Here is a 16,193-nt window from a genome sequence, read left to right on the forward strand (position 1 = left end):
CTGAAGATTAACTATACAACAGTATAAATTAGGCTTAAATAATTAAATCTCAAGATCCTGAAGACACTGTCCAGAATTTTTTTTATTGAATTTCTTATTGAACGACTTGTGTTTAGAGCTGGAATTCCAAATGTTGCAAACACCAGGGCTTCTGGCAGCCGTAGAGATGTGTCTTCTGGGTATGTTTGGTATGGTGTTTCTTCTCACTGTCCCAGACCCAGTACAGAGGGTCAAAGTTGTTTAACCCTTGTGTGGTGTTCGGGTCTAAGGAACCCGTTTTCATTTTTCATCAAATGATACTAAAAAAATATTTTTTCTAACTCAAACTCATTGCCATTGGCTCATTTTTTGTGAAAAACATATGTCAAAACACATTTTTGATAAACACACACTGTACACCCCCCCCCCCACACACACACACACACATTTATATTACATACAGCATGTTTGGCCAAGGGCTAATAAACATTGCTTCATTTGTAAATTTGAAACTAAACAAATTTTCTACTCATATCTTGAGTTTAATTCATTTTCTTTTACATTTTATTAAAAAACTAATAAAAAAAGAGTAGCACTTTTTGAAAGAAATGTAACATAAGAAAGGTAAAGGGCAAATATTCACCATGTAAGCTGTTTATATTGCTTGCAATTTAGGTGAAGCAAGCATGTGTAAAGCATTTTAATGTAAAATTGCTTAATTTTGCTGAATTAAATACAAGTAACAAAGTAAACGAGTAACAAAAATATAACACCACACAAGGGTTAAGGAAAATACTAAACACACACACACAGACATGAAAGCAAATTTAACAGTTGTTTATAGTCAGGAATGTGTTTTTATGGTGTCATATGTATTTCCTTTACACTTTCGAAATATAAGACATGCTGGGCACTGTTTTAGAAACTTAACAGTTGTGCTGTGAATATAATTGATGATGGTAGTGTCTCTGTATTGCATGACAGTAAGGGTCTAATATATCACATGGCAGTAAGGGTCCCAGAATACAACTCTAGAATACATATCTCAGAATACATACTCTAGATGCTTGCCATATGAGTTGTGGATTTCTGCAGCTCCTCCATTGTGACCATGGGTCTCTTGGCTCTTGGTTTCTCTGACCAGTGCTCTTCTTGCTCAATCCATCAGTTTGGGTGAATGGCCATGTCTTGGTAGGTTTCCAGTTTACATCTTTATAATGCCAGAATGAAGAGATGAAATACTTGATGGAATACAGGACCTGTGTGTATGACATGGGTGTTATCTCACAAGATAAAAACGTGATCATATTTCTCGTCAAGCAAAAAACAGTTTAGTATGGACTTTTTAAGAGGGATCTGACAACACGTAGCAATGGCGCTGAGTGTGGTGGCTGAGCATTCAAAGCATCTCTCAGAAAAAGAGGAAAATTCGGGCATTCGCATAGAAGATGCTCCTGCTACCTTTAAGTTGTATGTCTGGCTGCATTTTGGTCTACGCTTCTGGAAGAATGGTCTAAGATTCCCATAAACACACTCCTAAACCTGGTGGAAAGCCTATGCAAAACAGTTGAAGCTGTTATAGAGTGATCATATTAAACCCTCTGCATTATGACTTAAATGCTATTCACATGTGTGGGAAGGCAGATGGATGAATACTTTTAACAATATCGTGTAGGCAGTGTAGGTCATCAAATATTTTTAATTTAGTTTTTGTTGACAAAAAATTAACACAGCTAAGTTTAGATGCATGCTGAAGAACAGAAATGGTGAAAACTAGGAGTACAGGAACATCTAGCTATTCAAACAAAAAAAGAATTCATTATAGATTCAGGAAAAATCTCCAGCTTCCTTCCTGGCAAAAGGATCTGGCCATAAATCAGAGGTGTGAGTGCATCTTTTGGGAGTGCTGAATGAAGCCTCTGAGAAACAGGGCCTTTCCAGCCAGCTGCTGAGGTGTGTGTGCACGTGTAGTGTGTGTGTGTGTGTTTGTGTGTCTGTGTATTAATATCAATTAGAAATCCAACAGTTAAATGAATAATATCAGTTTAGTGTGTAAAATGTAATTTCTCTCTTCTCTTTGTTATGAAAAGTTTTTTTTTTTTATTTTAATGAAAATTTTAATTTGATGAAAATCGTGTTTAATCTAGATTTGCAGATGTGATAAACTGTTCTTGATTGTTTATGTTGACTGAAATTATTTTAGTGGACAGGGAATTTTCAGACACATTTAAATAGCTAATAGATATTTATATATTTATAATAGAGATTTTAGGGAATAGCTGAAAGCCGAATGAGTAATTGAAAAATGTGAATTAATTTTAAGAAAATTATCTGGGTGGTGTTTCTATGTACTTCCTGTGTCTATACGGGTTTCCTTCCACAGTCCAAATACATGTAGATTAGGTCAGGCAGTTTCTGTAATTCGCCCTGGCTGTGGATGTATTTGAGTGAATGTTTGTATGCACAGATTTGGGATTGGACACTTAACACTAATGTTTGTGTGTAAAGGATTGTGTTGATTGTAAAGCATCTTTGTTTAATGAAAAGCGCTATATAAGTGTAATGGTAACACTTTCTATGAATGTCATCTCTATAAGACTCTATAAACATACTCATAACACATTATAATGCATTCATAAGGCATTATAAACATGGCTATACATGTTTATAAAAATGTTTAATTCATCATAGCCATATTTATTACGCATCATGAACTGTGATTATTATACATTAATAGCTGTGTTTATAACATGTCATATGTCAATACCAAGAAACTCAGTCCCAGCTTGCAGACTGTATAATGACTAATAAAGCCTATAAACACACCCTAAATAATCCTATAAATATAGTTTTAACCACTTATGAACTATACTATACTATATATATATATTATAGTTATAGTCAATTATAATGTATTATAACAGGTCTTTGTGCGCTTCAAGTAAAGTGACAGACTTTCCTTGTGGGACTAGATTATTAACGATAGATAGGCTGCACGATATTAGAAAATTTTGGCATTACAATGTTTTTTTTTTCGGCCAAATATGTTTAAATATTAAAACAATGCAGGACGCGTCAGAGATCTGGACCAGCCAAGAGATGAGTCCGGGCTTTAAAGTCAGCCGATCACTGAAAACCAGAGGAAAACAGCAAAAACAACAAAAATCGGCTCTTTAATCAGGCATTTAAATGGCCTTTTAAGTTGTGAAAAAGAGCGTCTTTCTGGTATTAAAAGCATGATTTTGAATGCAACTGGAAATATTTGCGCAAAACTGTGCCGAACTGAGGAGCACAGCTTTCAACAGGCTGTCAACGCTGCTTTTACAAGCACATGCCCAGAAATGCTCGCCCTCCTTCTTGTGCTTCTCAGGCAGCAGCATCCTGTCACTCACACAGATACAGAGACAGTGCTGTTCACTAAGAAAATTACAACACTGTCTACTGTCTATCTACTTTTCTTGTGTCAAGAATCAAAACATGGCAACATGACAAGTTTCATTTTAATTGCCTCATGTGACATTGCACGTTTTGCGACGTGACTATTATTTAACAAATTAAATAAGCCAATAATCCTGATGATTATGTTTAAATTATAAACATGCTTTTCTAATTTCCAAAACTACTCCGAAAGCCTTTTCTGAATGTCTAGAAGGCCCCAAGTATTCCCGTCTGACTCCATGTTCTGGATGGCTATGCATTTTATATAATTCGATCACTGCAGATGTGAAAGTTCTTTGGCCTGAAGAACAGAAAACGAGGTCAGGCCATGGCCCAGGTGGCCCCCCCGTTTCCAGTTTTTTTTTTTTTTTTGGCTTCCAAGAACAAGTTGAGTTCGAGGTCAAGGTTGAACCCAGGACTCTCCCTCCCTTTCCCATCATCTTTCCACAGTTAATCACCAGCCCTGCTTTGTTTATTCCGCCTTCAGTTCCTTATCTTTTTCCATTGGCTTGTTTTTTCTGTTGGTTTGCGCTCTCGTTGTCATCATTCCATCACTCCATCACTTCTTTCTGTTCTGCCTGTCCTCCTTTTTCCTTCCCACAATCATCCCGTTTTCTACTTATCACTCTCTTTTCCATTCCTTTCCTCTGACACTCTTAATGTAGACTACATTCTTCATGTTTTCCCCTGCAGACGTGGATCATCACAGTTATCACTGTCTCAACGGCAAATTTGCGTCAAACAGCCAGAAGGCCAAACAGTCATTTCAAGCTCTGTGACTCTTTTTTTTTGCTGTCCAGAGCACATGGCGGAGAAGTGGAAGAGATACGGCTGTCACAGTTTTTGACCGTCCTAATTGAGTCGTTCTGCACAATAATTCTTACAGCAGCTACAATCTCAAACGCAATTTTTTCCCTGTTTAAGTATTCATAGAACCTGTCACCAAACTGTGTTTAGGTCCTTTTCATAAAGTCATGGTCTCAAGCTATCAAATTCGATTTGCAACCAGAAACTTGAGACTCATTCAGAAAGACCAAAGTATTTAAACTTTATTCAGGTTCAATTCTGGAAATGGGTTTAGTCGGCTGCCACTGTTGAGCCCTTGAGCAAGACCCATAACCCTCACTGCTCCCTGGGCACAGCAGCGATGGTTACCCACCACTCTGGGCACATGTGCTCACTGCATCACTGAGGGTGTCCTCTAAGTGTACTCTCTAGTGTGTATTTGTGCGTTCACTATACAGGTGGGTTAAAAATGGAGGCCACATTCCACACAGAGTCTCAAGACTTGTCGTTGCAGTTAAAGTCTAAAGACTTGTAAACCAATCAAACACTTTAGAAATCAATTTGATTTTCATCCACTGTCTAAGAGCTCGTATTTGTAAAAAAAAAAAATCTGAAGACAACATTTAGAATCGGAATTTGTAATTGCAACCAAAATTTCTAGATTCATTATTTGCAAACAAAGTCTTGAGAGTTCATATGGACATGCAGCCAAAGTCTTAAGAATTGATCTTGTAACCAAAGTCTCAAGACATCATTTAGATTTGTACCCAAACAAGTCATAAGACTTATTTTTGCACTAAGAGTATCAAGAATTATATATATATATTTAAACAAAGTATCAATAGTTACTTTGGACTTGTATCCAGTGTCCCACAACTCTTATTCACAACCAAAGTCTTTAGGCTTCATTTTGACTCAGACTTCCACTCAAAGACTCAAAAGTGGTACTCGCAACCAAAATCTCAAGACTTTTAACTGGAATCCAAGACTCATGCAACCAAAGACGCAAGAATTCACTCTGAATCCATTGCCTTAGGACTTTAGACATGGTTTAGAATTGCAACCAGAGTCTTAAGACTTGTTCTTGCAATTCAGTTCTCAAGACATTGTTTGGACCTGGTCTTAAGACGTCAAGTCAAGTCAAGTCAAGTCAAGTAGTTTTATTGTCAATACTGCATATGTACAGGACATACAGAGAATTGAAATTACGTTACTCTCCTTCCCAATTTTACAGCAAGTACAGATAATAGATATAATAAAGGAGAATGGGAGACACTATGTGTACAATACAGCAGGGACACAAATAGACATACATGAGACAAAAACAAGGTGCAGTGGTGTGTGGGAGGAATAGATATATAAATATAAGTAAATAAGTAAAAAATAGATATATAATTATAATATAAAAGAGTGGGAGACACTATATGTTCAATACAGCAAGACACAATAAACATACGTAAGACAATAGTGCAATATTGATGGTGATTGAGATGGAATGACAGTAAAAATAGTAAATAACAGTAGTGCAAATACGGTATATGGTATATAGCTTAAGGCTGGTAAAGTGAATGGGTGCGTAAGTCCTTAAAGTTCACAGTTTAATTAAGTGGAATTAAAGTGCGTACTGACAGTGCAAGTATATCAGTAGTGCAGGTGTTGTGTAGTGCAAGTCCGTTTGGAAGGGACCAGTACTTTGTGCATTGTAGTGCAGAGTTTCAGTACTTTATTAGTGGGGGGGTTCAGGATGCTGAGTGAGTGTGTGCTGGGGGCAGGATTGGGATGGGGGGTAGAGCAGGAAGAGAGTTCAGCATCCTCACAGCCTGATGGATGGGGCTGTCTCGCAGTCTGCTGGTCCTCGCCCCGAGACTCCGCAGTCTCCTCCCTGATGGCAGCAGGCTGAAGAAGCTGTGTAGTGGGTGAGAGGGATCTCCTGCCAGACGGAGGGCTTTCCGTGTGAGGCGGGAGCTGTACAAGTCCTGAAGGGAGGGGAGAGAGGTGCCAACAATCTTCTCAGCTGCTCTCACGATGCGCTGGAGGGTCCTGCGGCAGGATGCTGTGCAGGCCCCGTACCACACGGTGACACAGCTGGTCAGTATGCTCTCGATGGCCCCTCTGTAGAAGGTTGTCATGATGGGGGTGGGGGCTCCAGCTCTTCTCAGCTTGCGGAGAAAGTAGAGACGCTGATTTGCCTTCCTGGCCAGTGACGCTGAGTTGGTGCTCCAGGAGAGGTCCTCTGTGACGTGCACACCCAGGAACTTGGTGCTGCTCACCCTCTCCACAGCAGTTCCGTTGATGAACAGAGGGGTGTGCAGTGTGTGAGTTCTCCTGAAGTCCACAACAATCTCCTTGGTCTTCTCTGTGCTCAGAGAGAGATTGTTGTGTTTGCACCAGGAGGCCAGGCATGTACTTGGAACTAAAGTCTCAAGAGTTCATTCCGTCTTCCAAAGTCTCAAGAATTTTTCTGTCAGCCAGAGTCTTAAGACTTTTACTGGCAACCAAAAACTCAAGTGTTATATTGTCCTCGCACCTAAAGTCTCAAACTCATATTTGCAACAAAAGACTCAGGAACACATTTGCCCCAGTATCATAAGACCTAAAGACCTTGTAACCTAATGTCTTAAGACATTATTTATGCTTGTAGCCAATGTCTTAAGAGTTTTACTTGCAATCCAACAGTCAACCTAGATTGAATGTAGAGACTTGAACATGCACCCAGAGAATCAAGAATTGGCTCAGACTTTTATTAAAAATCTCAAGACCTTGTACACTGGAAACTCTAGATTAGATACTAACTTACAACTAGATGTTTGAAATTTGTTTTACACTCATATTCAGAACTTAAAGACTTAAATCATAATCAGAAACCCAAAAATTGATATATGAGTTCTCGCTTGGACTCACATGCAATGGCTTGTGAACATCCCTTCTGCAGAACCCACCTGACTCAATCTGGAGGAGATCTGGAGAGCGGTTTGTTTTGAACCACTGGAGACGTCCTCCAACAACAGAATTTGGATGACTGTTTGTTTTCTTATCAGCATGTTTACCTGTGGCATTGGTTTTCTTCCCTCCGGGCCCTTGGAACAGCCTTCGCAAGCAAGCATTCTGCAATCACTGTTTATATAGCCTTATCTTGGATGAATAGCTCCATAAAAAATAACCTGCTAGTAATAATTTCTCTTTCTTTCTTAATCAGCATTTGCATCTTCAAATTTCAGTGTGGAATTACTGTTGAGTTTTTAGTAGTATTGTATTTTTTCCACTATGTGTTTATGTGTACGGATTGTAAGGCATACTACCAATAAACATCTATTTTCTGGTCTATTTTTATACATTAGGCTCATTATGCGACACTAGTAAGGAAAAGGGGTGTCAGCATGTTTTCCTTCTAATACAGCAGGTTAGGTCTTAAAAGCTATTCTTTAAAGTCAAATGAATGCTGGATGTTAATCTTCACAGATGTCTCTCCTAAAAACTGTTTATTTGAGTGAGGAAAGAGCTTCCATTTATTTACAGTAACCTTAGATTTCCAGATTTTCAATTAAGGCTGGGTGCAACACTACACTGAGGAACCCTAAATGTTCTGAAAAAAGCCAGGGAGCTATTAGCTGTTGTCTCATGTAACTTGTTTCAACGTGGTAAACACACAGGCTACAGGTTGATAATACTCACCTCTGAAGAGCGAAAGAGCTACCGCTTACTGCAGTCAGCGGCTAATGCTAATGCTGCTCCAACAGTGCTAGCCGGGGTTAGTAGCAGACTACAGGCCGTTAATACTCACCTCTGAATGGCAAAAAAGCTAACAATTAGTGGGTCATGCTAATACTGCTCCAGCAGTGTTAGTCGGAGTAAGTAGCAGGCTACAGGCCGATAATAATCACCTCTTAACAGCAAAAAAGCAAGCACTTAGTAGCTAATGCTAATTACATTACATTTGGCAGACACTTTTCTCCAAAGCGACTTACAATAGTCAAGTGCAAAAGTAATAGAAGTTAAAGGTAAAACATCTTTAGACAGGGCTTAAAGGAGGTCGAAGGGAAATAATGGGATAGAGGAGTGAAGGAGGGGAAGAAGGAAATGAGGTTAGAAGTAGTTAGTGTGTTAGAGGTGTTAGGAGAGTAAGTGCTCTTTGAAGAGCTCTGTCTTCAGGAGTTTATTAAAGATAGTGAGAGATTCTCCTGATCTGGTAGTAGAAGGTAGTTAGTTAGAGGTGTTAGGAGAGTAAGTGCTCTTTGAAGAGCTCTGTCTTCAGGAGTTTATTAAAGATAGTGAGAGATTCTCCTGATCTGGTAGTGGAAGGTAGTTAGTTAGAGGTGTTAGGAGAGTAAGTGCTCTTTGAAGAGCTCTGTCTTCAGGAGTTTATTAAAGATAGTGAGAGATTCTCCTGATCTGGTAGTAGAAGGTAGTTTGTTCCACCATTGGGGAACTCTGTATGAGAACAGTCTGGATTGCTTTGAGTGAATGTTTGTTTGGTAAAGCGAGGCGACGTTCATTGGAGGAGCGCAGCGGCCGGGAGGTAGCGTAAGCCTTCAGGAATTTTTGGAAAATTAAAGGATTTTAAGTGTGCATAGAGTAATTCAAAGAGTTGTTTGCTGTATTGTGTATTGAGGGTTGGTTGCTCATAGTGAATTGGCTAATATTTGTCGATTTCTCGCCCACATTCGTACCAGTGATCATTTTCTGACACACGTGTGTGTAGAGAGGACATCAAGGACAGCGGCAGTGTGCGGCAGTGAACGGAGTACATGTGGACGTTTTAATAGAGAAGAGATGGAGCAGGAGGGTGCCTTTGATCTCTGCATTTTCTCACAGGAAATAAAAGAGGTCTGTTTGCTTGTTCTGGCCTTCACTCGTTGTCTTTTATCTTCAATTCCTAAATGGCTCTGCAAATATTTCAAATCGTGTTTCCTCTGTATGTTCAGAGCATCTTCGGAAAATGCCCGCTAGGCCTCAGTGCTGCGATTCGCTATTAAAATAAATGGCTCTCTCAGAGCGGCGAGCGTGTTCTGCATGCTGGAGAGGGATGATGCATTTCATACTGGAGACATTTTATGCTGTGCTACTGACTAATGAACGCCGAACAGATGTTTCACAAGCAGTTCAACAAATTTGTATAAATCTGGCTGCCACTCAGAGATAAAGGTTATTTGTTTTTCCTAGAAATGCCATTTCTCAGCATCTGAAGGATCCAGGTCTGAGTCCCAGCTGTGTCAGGTGCCATCTGTGGCTAATGACACGTTGCTCCATTCCTCTGATCGTTACCCCATGCAGTTATGCTACATATGCAGCCAGTCATTTTCTGTATTTGTGCAAAATTCTGTATATATCTGTCCACCAACCAAAAGGGCGTGGAAGATAAGATAAGATAAGATAATCCTTTATTAATCCCACAATGGGGAAATTTACCATGTTACAGCAGTGCAGAGTAAAGGGCAGAGAAACAGGTCAGGAAAAGGTAAATACAAATAATGATAAATCTATATATACAGAAAACCTATTGTAGGAAAATATATAAAGATAGTTTAAAAAATTATATATAGTAAAAGAAAAAATATATATACATCTAGTGCATAGAGATATGATTATGGTAGGGTGGACCAGTATTATTGCACAAGAGTAACAGTGAATAAATATCAAATAAATAATAGATAAAAACAAAAGTGAGAAAAAAATATTGCACATTAAATAAATTGCACAAATGGTGATCACAGTACTCGTAGTGAGATGGATATTGCACACGGTAAGAATTACAGCTACACTGAGTAGTATGTAGGTTTGTATGAAGTCCTGAGATAGTAAACTAGTGTTTACTGGGAGCGCGGTGTGTTGTAAAGTCTGATGGCGTGTGGAAGGAAGGACTTGCGGTATCTCTCCTTCACACAGCGTGGGTGCAGCAGCCGGGTACTGAAGGAGCTGCTCAGTGCTGTCAGAGAGTGATGCATGGGATGGGACAGGTTCTTCAGCATGTTGTTAAGCTTAGTCCTCATCCTCCTGTTTCCCACCACCTCCACTGGGTCCAGAGGACACCCCAGGACAGAGCTGGACTTCCTGATGATTCTGTCCAGTCTCTTCCTGTCAGCGGTGGAGATGCTGCTGCCCCAGCAGACCACTCCATAAAAGATGGCTGATGCCACCACGGCATCAAAGAAGGTCCTCAGTAGTGTCCCCCGCACGCCAAAGGACCGGAGTCTCCTCAGGAGATGCAGTCTGCTCTGACCTTTCCTGTAGAGAGCAGCCGTGTTGTCAGTCCAGTCCAGCTTGTTGTTAAGGTGGACACCTAGGTACTTGTAGGACCTCACTATCTCAATAGTGAAAAACAGATTGAGTTTGTTTACCCATTTTTGATCCACCACTGCCTGAGAGTCAGGTTTCCTGTGGCCTGAAATAGTTTTGAGGCTATTCCAGACTCTGCTGACATTATTGTGCTGCAGTTGGTCCTCCATCTTCCTCCTGTAACTGGCTTTACCATCCCGGATCTTTCGTCTTAACTCCCTCTGTGCAGATTTCATTCTGTCCTTGTCACCTGATTTAAAAGCCCTCTTTTTCTCCTTCAGGAGAGCTTTAATATCAGGGTTGATCCATGGTTTGTTGTTGGAGAAACACCGCACAGTTTTGGTGGGTACAGTGTTCTCCACACAAAAGTTGACATAGTCCGTTATGCAGTGTGTAAGGCCCTCAATATCGTCCCCGTGAGGATCACACAGTTCCTGTCGTGCTGAAACAGTCTTCAGAGCCTCTTCAGTCTCTGCAGTCCCTTTCTTCACAGTGCGGGTGACAGCTGGTTCTCTGTGTACGAGAGGTTTGTACACAGGCAGGAGATGAACCAGGTTGTGGTCTGATCTTCCTAGAGGGGGGAGGGGTGATGAGTCATATGCCCCCTCTGTATTGGCATAGAACTGGTCCAGTGTTTTATTGTCTCTGGTGTGGCAGGTAACGTACTGGGTGAAGGTAGACAGGGTTGAGGATGGAGTGCAGTGGTTAAAGTCTCCTGAGATCACAAGGAGGGCCTGTGATCTCAGGAGACTTTAATAATCTCAGGAGACTTTCAATAATCTGCTTTTAGCATTTTTGTGTGTTGAATAATTAAGTTAATATTGCTTTGGAAAAAATTCTCAATTCCTGAGAATTAAGGACATCTATTGTAACACCAGTTGCTGATCCATTAAAAGTCTCAGAGGCTGCTTTTAGGTAGTGTACCTATTGGTGGATTTGTTTACTGCTAGACCGGTGGCACAAACATTCTAGCAGACAGATTGTGTTTTTGTTGTTGCCAAAGCTATTCCCTTTTTTATTTTTATTTTTTCCCATTTTCTCCTAAATTAGCTAGGCCGATTTTCCCACCTGTATATCCCACACAAGACCCGGAGGATGAAGACTAGCACACGTCTCCTCTGATAAATGTGAAGTCAGCCATCACCTATTTTCAAACAGTTGCTGATGCAGCATTGACGATTAGCCAGCACAGCGCACTCGGAGAAAAGCTCAGCAACTCGGTTCTGATACATCAGCTCACAGATGCATCATGCTGATTGACATCACCCTAAAAGTGATGAGGGGAAGGAGAGTCATCTACCCTCCCAGATAGGGCAAGGCCAATTGTGCTCTCTCAGGGCTCCGGCAGCTGATGGCAAGCTGCATGACCGGGATTCGAACCAGTGATCTCCTGATCTTAGTAGCAGCAATTTAGACCATTAAACCACTTAGCACCCCTTTGTCAGTGTATTCCTCTGAGTCTTAAAACGTAAAAAAGTAGATTAAGATATTGTCTGCCATAATACATGACAAAAGAGAAAAACAATGACTAAACTGGAATAAAATGCATTAAAAACATTTTAATGAGTGTGTGTGTATGTGTGTGTGTTTTTGGAGAAAACTGCTGAAATAGTGAAGTCATGTGTTTATTTAAAAATAGTCCTCTCCCCGTGGGTGAGCTGCAGCTGTAGTCCAGCAGACTCATCATATGATTTTTATCTATGTGCAGAATGCACAGTCTGAACAGCTTGTCCTTAAAGGATGACTTTTGCACTTTAATACAATATAAACCGAAATTAAGTGAGAGTACTGTAGATATAAGACCTAATTCAAGGTCAGTGTGCGACAAAGTGTGCATTATTGAGTGTGTTTTATTAAAAAAACTTAAAGAGTTTTGCAGAATGCCGCTTTACTTTTCACTTTGCTCAATGCTGGTCACTTGCTGGTGGTTGCATTGTGCTTGCTGCTGGCGCTGAGGGTCACTGATAATCGGGTGCTGATAATTGAAAAATCATACGCCATACACCACACACTGCATCATTTTTTTCTGCATGGAAATGACATAGAAGAAAGCCTCTTCTGAAGCAGATGCACAAGAAAGCCAGCAAACTGTTTGCCGAAGTAAAGTACCATGTTCTGTGGTCCGACGGGATCAAGATAAGTTTTTTTGCTCAGATTGTCTGCAGCATGTTTGGCAGAATCCTGGTGAGGAGTACCAAGAAAAGTGTCTCTTTGCGTAGAGTCAAACATGGTGGTGGTAGCATCATGGTCTGGGGCTGTGTGAGTGCTTAATTCCAATATGTACTATGACATTCTTTTTTTTATTCTAATTTTTCCTATTTTCTTCCCAATTACCGCACCCACTCATTAGGACTCCCCCTATCATCAGTAATGCCCCAACACACCAGGAGGGTAAAGACTAGCATATACTTCCTCTGATACATGTGAAGTCAGCTACCGTTTCTTTTCGAGGTTCTGCTAATGCAGCATTGCTGAGCAGCCAGCACAGTGACTCGGTTCTGATACATCAGCTCACAGACACCTTGTGCTGTGGACATCACCCCTTAGTAATGTGGGGTGAGAGAGCGCCATCTACCCACCCGGAGGGAGCAGGGCCAGAAGAAGCTGAAGGTAAAAGCCTGTCTTCAGACCTAAACCCTATTAAGTATCTGTGGGGCATCCTCAAGTTGAAGGTGGACCACCAGCTCCATGATGTCGTCATGGTAAAAGTGAAAGGGGATTCCAGTGAACAACTGTGAAGTTCTAGTGAATTCCATGCCAAAGAGTGTTAAGGCAGTGCTGGAAAATAATGGGGCACAAGTTGGCCATTTTCTCTTGGGGTGTACTGGCTTTTTTGTCAGTGGTTTAGACATAATTGGCTGTGAGTTGAGTTTTTTTATGGGCACAGCAAGTTTACAATATTATACAAGCTATAGACTGACTACTTGACAATGTATCAAAGTGTCATATCTTCAGTGTTGTCCTATACTGATATAAGATATAATAAAATATTTGCAAAAAATTAAGGGGTGTACTAAATTTAAGATTATGAGATAATTATAGGTAGGTATAAATGTAGGTACAAGTAAAATAGGTCCCACTTTAAAATAAGTGTCCCTAGGTACTATGTAGTTACATGGTAACAATCCATGTAACTACAGTGTAACTACTGATGAAGTACACATTGTTACAGATTAACTACAGAGGAACAGGTTATGTAATTACACATGTGTATTAAGGTTAATTTTGACTTGTGTAAGTACACATGTGTACTAGGGGGAGTGTAATTACACATGTAATAGAGCAAGTGTACTTACACATGTGTTACAACGTGTGTGTACTCAATCAGCCCTAATTACATACTAGACAATAGCTGTTGGATAAGTTTTAAACTCAACTTATCACACACACTATTACACATGTATGTAAGTACACACACGTTGTTACACATGTGTAAGTACACTTGCTCTATTACTTGTGTAAGTACACTCACCCTGGTACACATGTGTAATTACACAAGTCAAAATTAACCTTAATACACATGTGTAATTACATAACCTGTACCTCTGTAGTTAATCTGTAACAATGTGTACTTCATCAGTAGTTACACTGTAGTTACATGGATTGTTACCGTGTAACTACATAGTACTTATGGACACTTATTATAAAGTGGGACCATACAATGAATTATATATTTGTTTTAACTAGAAAATGATTTTTGTTAAGAATATGATACATTTGGCATTCTACTCAATTCTTAAATAAAACTGAACATGAGGCACTGAATAAAACGCTGCACCAAGTCTTCAGAACAGGTATTGTGTTCCATTCTTAAGAAGAAGGACCCTATGGTGCTGATTTAACTAGCAATATAATGTAAAACGTGTGACATTACTGATTAATGTTTGACCCATATTTGATTTATTTTTAAACTGAAGTTTTCTCATTATCACATTAATAGTAATTCTCCATGATTTGACTTATGAGCCATGGCCAAAATCTAATTTTCTACATTTATTAATAACTAATTAATAATATTTCGGTTAATTTAAATGTAAATGTAATGTTCTCAGGAATGATATTATACCATTTTCCTTTTTCTTGTTCTATTGACCAAAAGTGCTCCTCATGTAAAGAACAGTTTATAATCATTTGCTCTTCCGACAATGGATCAATAAACCATATTCAGAAATATTCTTAAACCCTTCTCCAGCATCACATTCCTGAGTGCTGCACTACATTACAGAGAATATAAACTCAGACTGAAAGTGTCATTAGCCTGGCGCCTTGTTATCTAAACCCATGGGCAAGCTGTTTGTCTGAAACTCATCCTCACATTCTAACAGGCCTCATCAATCACACAGAATCACGCTGTAGTGCTGAAGATCCACCGACTAATGTAATATAATGCTTCAAATATTAGCAATAAAATCCAGAAAACAAGGAATATATTCACAATCTCAAACATATTACATGTTACACAACATCAAAACGTTTGTGGATGCCTGCTTACCCAGTATACTGAAAAAACTAAATCTTAGCAAATGTGAAATGATCTAATTTCAAGGAAATCTTTTTTTTTTCTCTGACAAGAATTTTTGTCTTACTTAACATTGTGTAATTGTAGGATTAATTTGCTTGTTTTGATAAATAATGATCTTAACCAGTTTCACTTAGTAATTTAAGCTAAAATAAGCACAAAAACTTAACAGTCAAGTTATTCTGATTCTTGCATTCAAATTTAAGCCAACATTTTTTTTAAAATATTTGCTTGATTTAAGATCTCAAAACCCTCACACCAAACGCCACAAACTGATACTGACATAAAACTGACTGATACTGTATGTTATACTGCTGAAAATTAGGTAGCATTGTGGATTTTTTCATTGGTCTGTAGGGGTGTGACGAGATTTCGTGGCATGAGATCTCGCGAGATTAAAACAGACGATATTTCTCGTCAGACTTAAACCTGTCTCGCGGGGCAAAAAAAACAGTTAAGTGTGGACTTTTTAAGCGGGATCTGGCAACCCATTAGCGATAGAGTATGGTGGAGAGCAGTGGCGCAAAAAAGGGGGTATGCAGCCTATGAGATGCATAGGGGCGCTGCACTAGAGGGGACGCCAAATCCAAGCCCCAAATAAATTTGCGGAGCGCGGTGGGAAAGTAATGACAGGATCTCCCACCCCTTATTGCACTTATTGTTTGTACTATATAAGACCTAGAAAAGTTATTTTTTATTTTTATTCTTATTTCTATTTCTTATAGAATCAATGTGTAAGAGAAACCAGTCTGTTAAGTTTGCGTTATATGATTTTGTCAAATAAAACTCTAGTTTTCAAGCCATTTTTCATTTTTGACATTTTCTTTAAAAATGTATTTTTTAAATCTCGTCTCGTCTCGTTCTCGTGAACCCAGTATCGTGTCTCGTCTCGTCTCGTGATATTAGTGTCTTGTCACATCCCTATTGGTCTGCAGCTGGGATAACAAGGCACTGTATGATGTGTAATTGAGATAGCTAATGCTAGCTAGGTTAGCTAAAGTGATCTGGACTATGCTGGCCATGCTATGTACCATGCTAATGTGAACTGTAATCAGTCACAATGGAGGAGCATACATGTCGTATCTGATTACTACCTCAGTAGTGATGAGTATATCAAAGGGAGAAAACACCTTGAATGAGAAGAGGTGTGTCCAAACTTTTAATTGGTACTATATATATATATATATATATATATATA

This window comes from Astyanax mexicanus, chromosome 14 (assembly GCF_023375975.1).
Source record: "Astyanax mexicanus isolate ESR-SI-001 chromosome 14, AstMex3_surface, whole genome shotgun sequence".
Lineage (NCBI taxonomy): Eukaryota > Metazoa > Chordata > Actinopteri > Characiformes > Acestrorhamphidae > Astyanax > Astyanax mexicanus.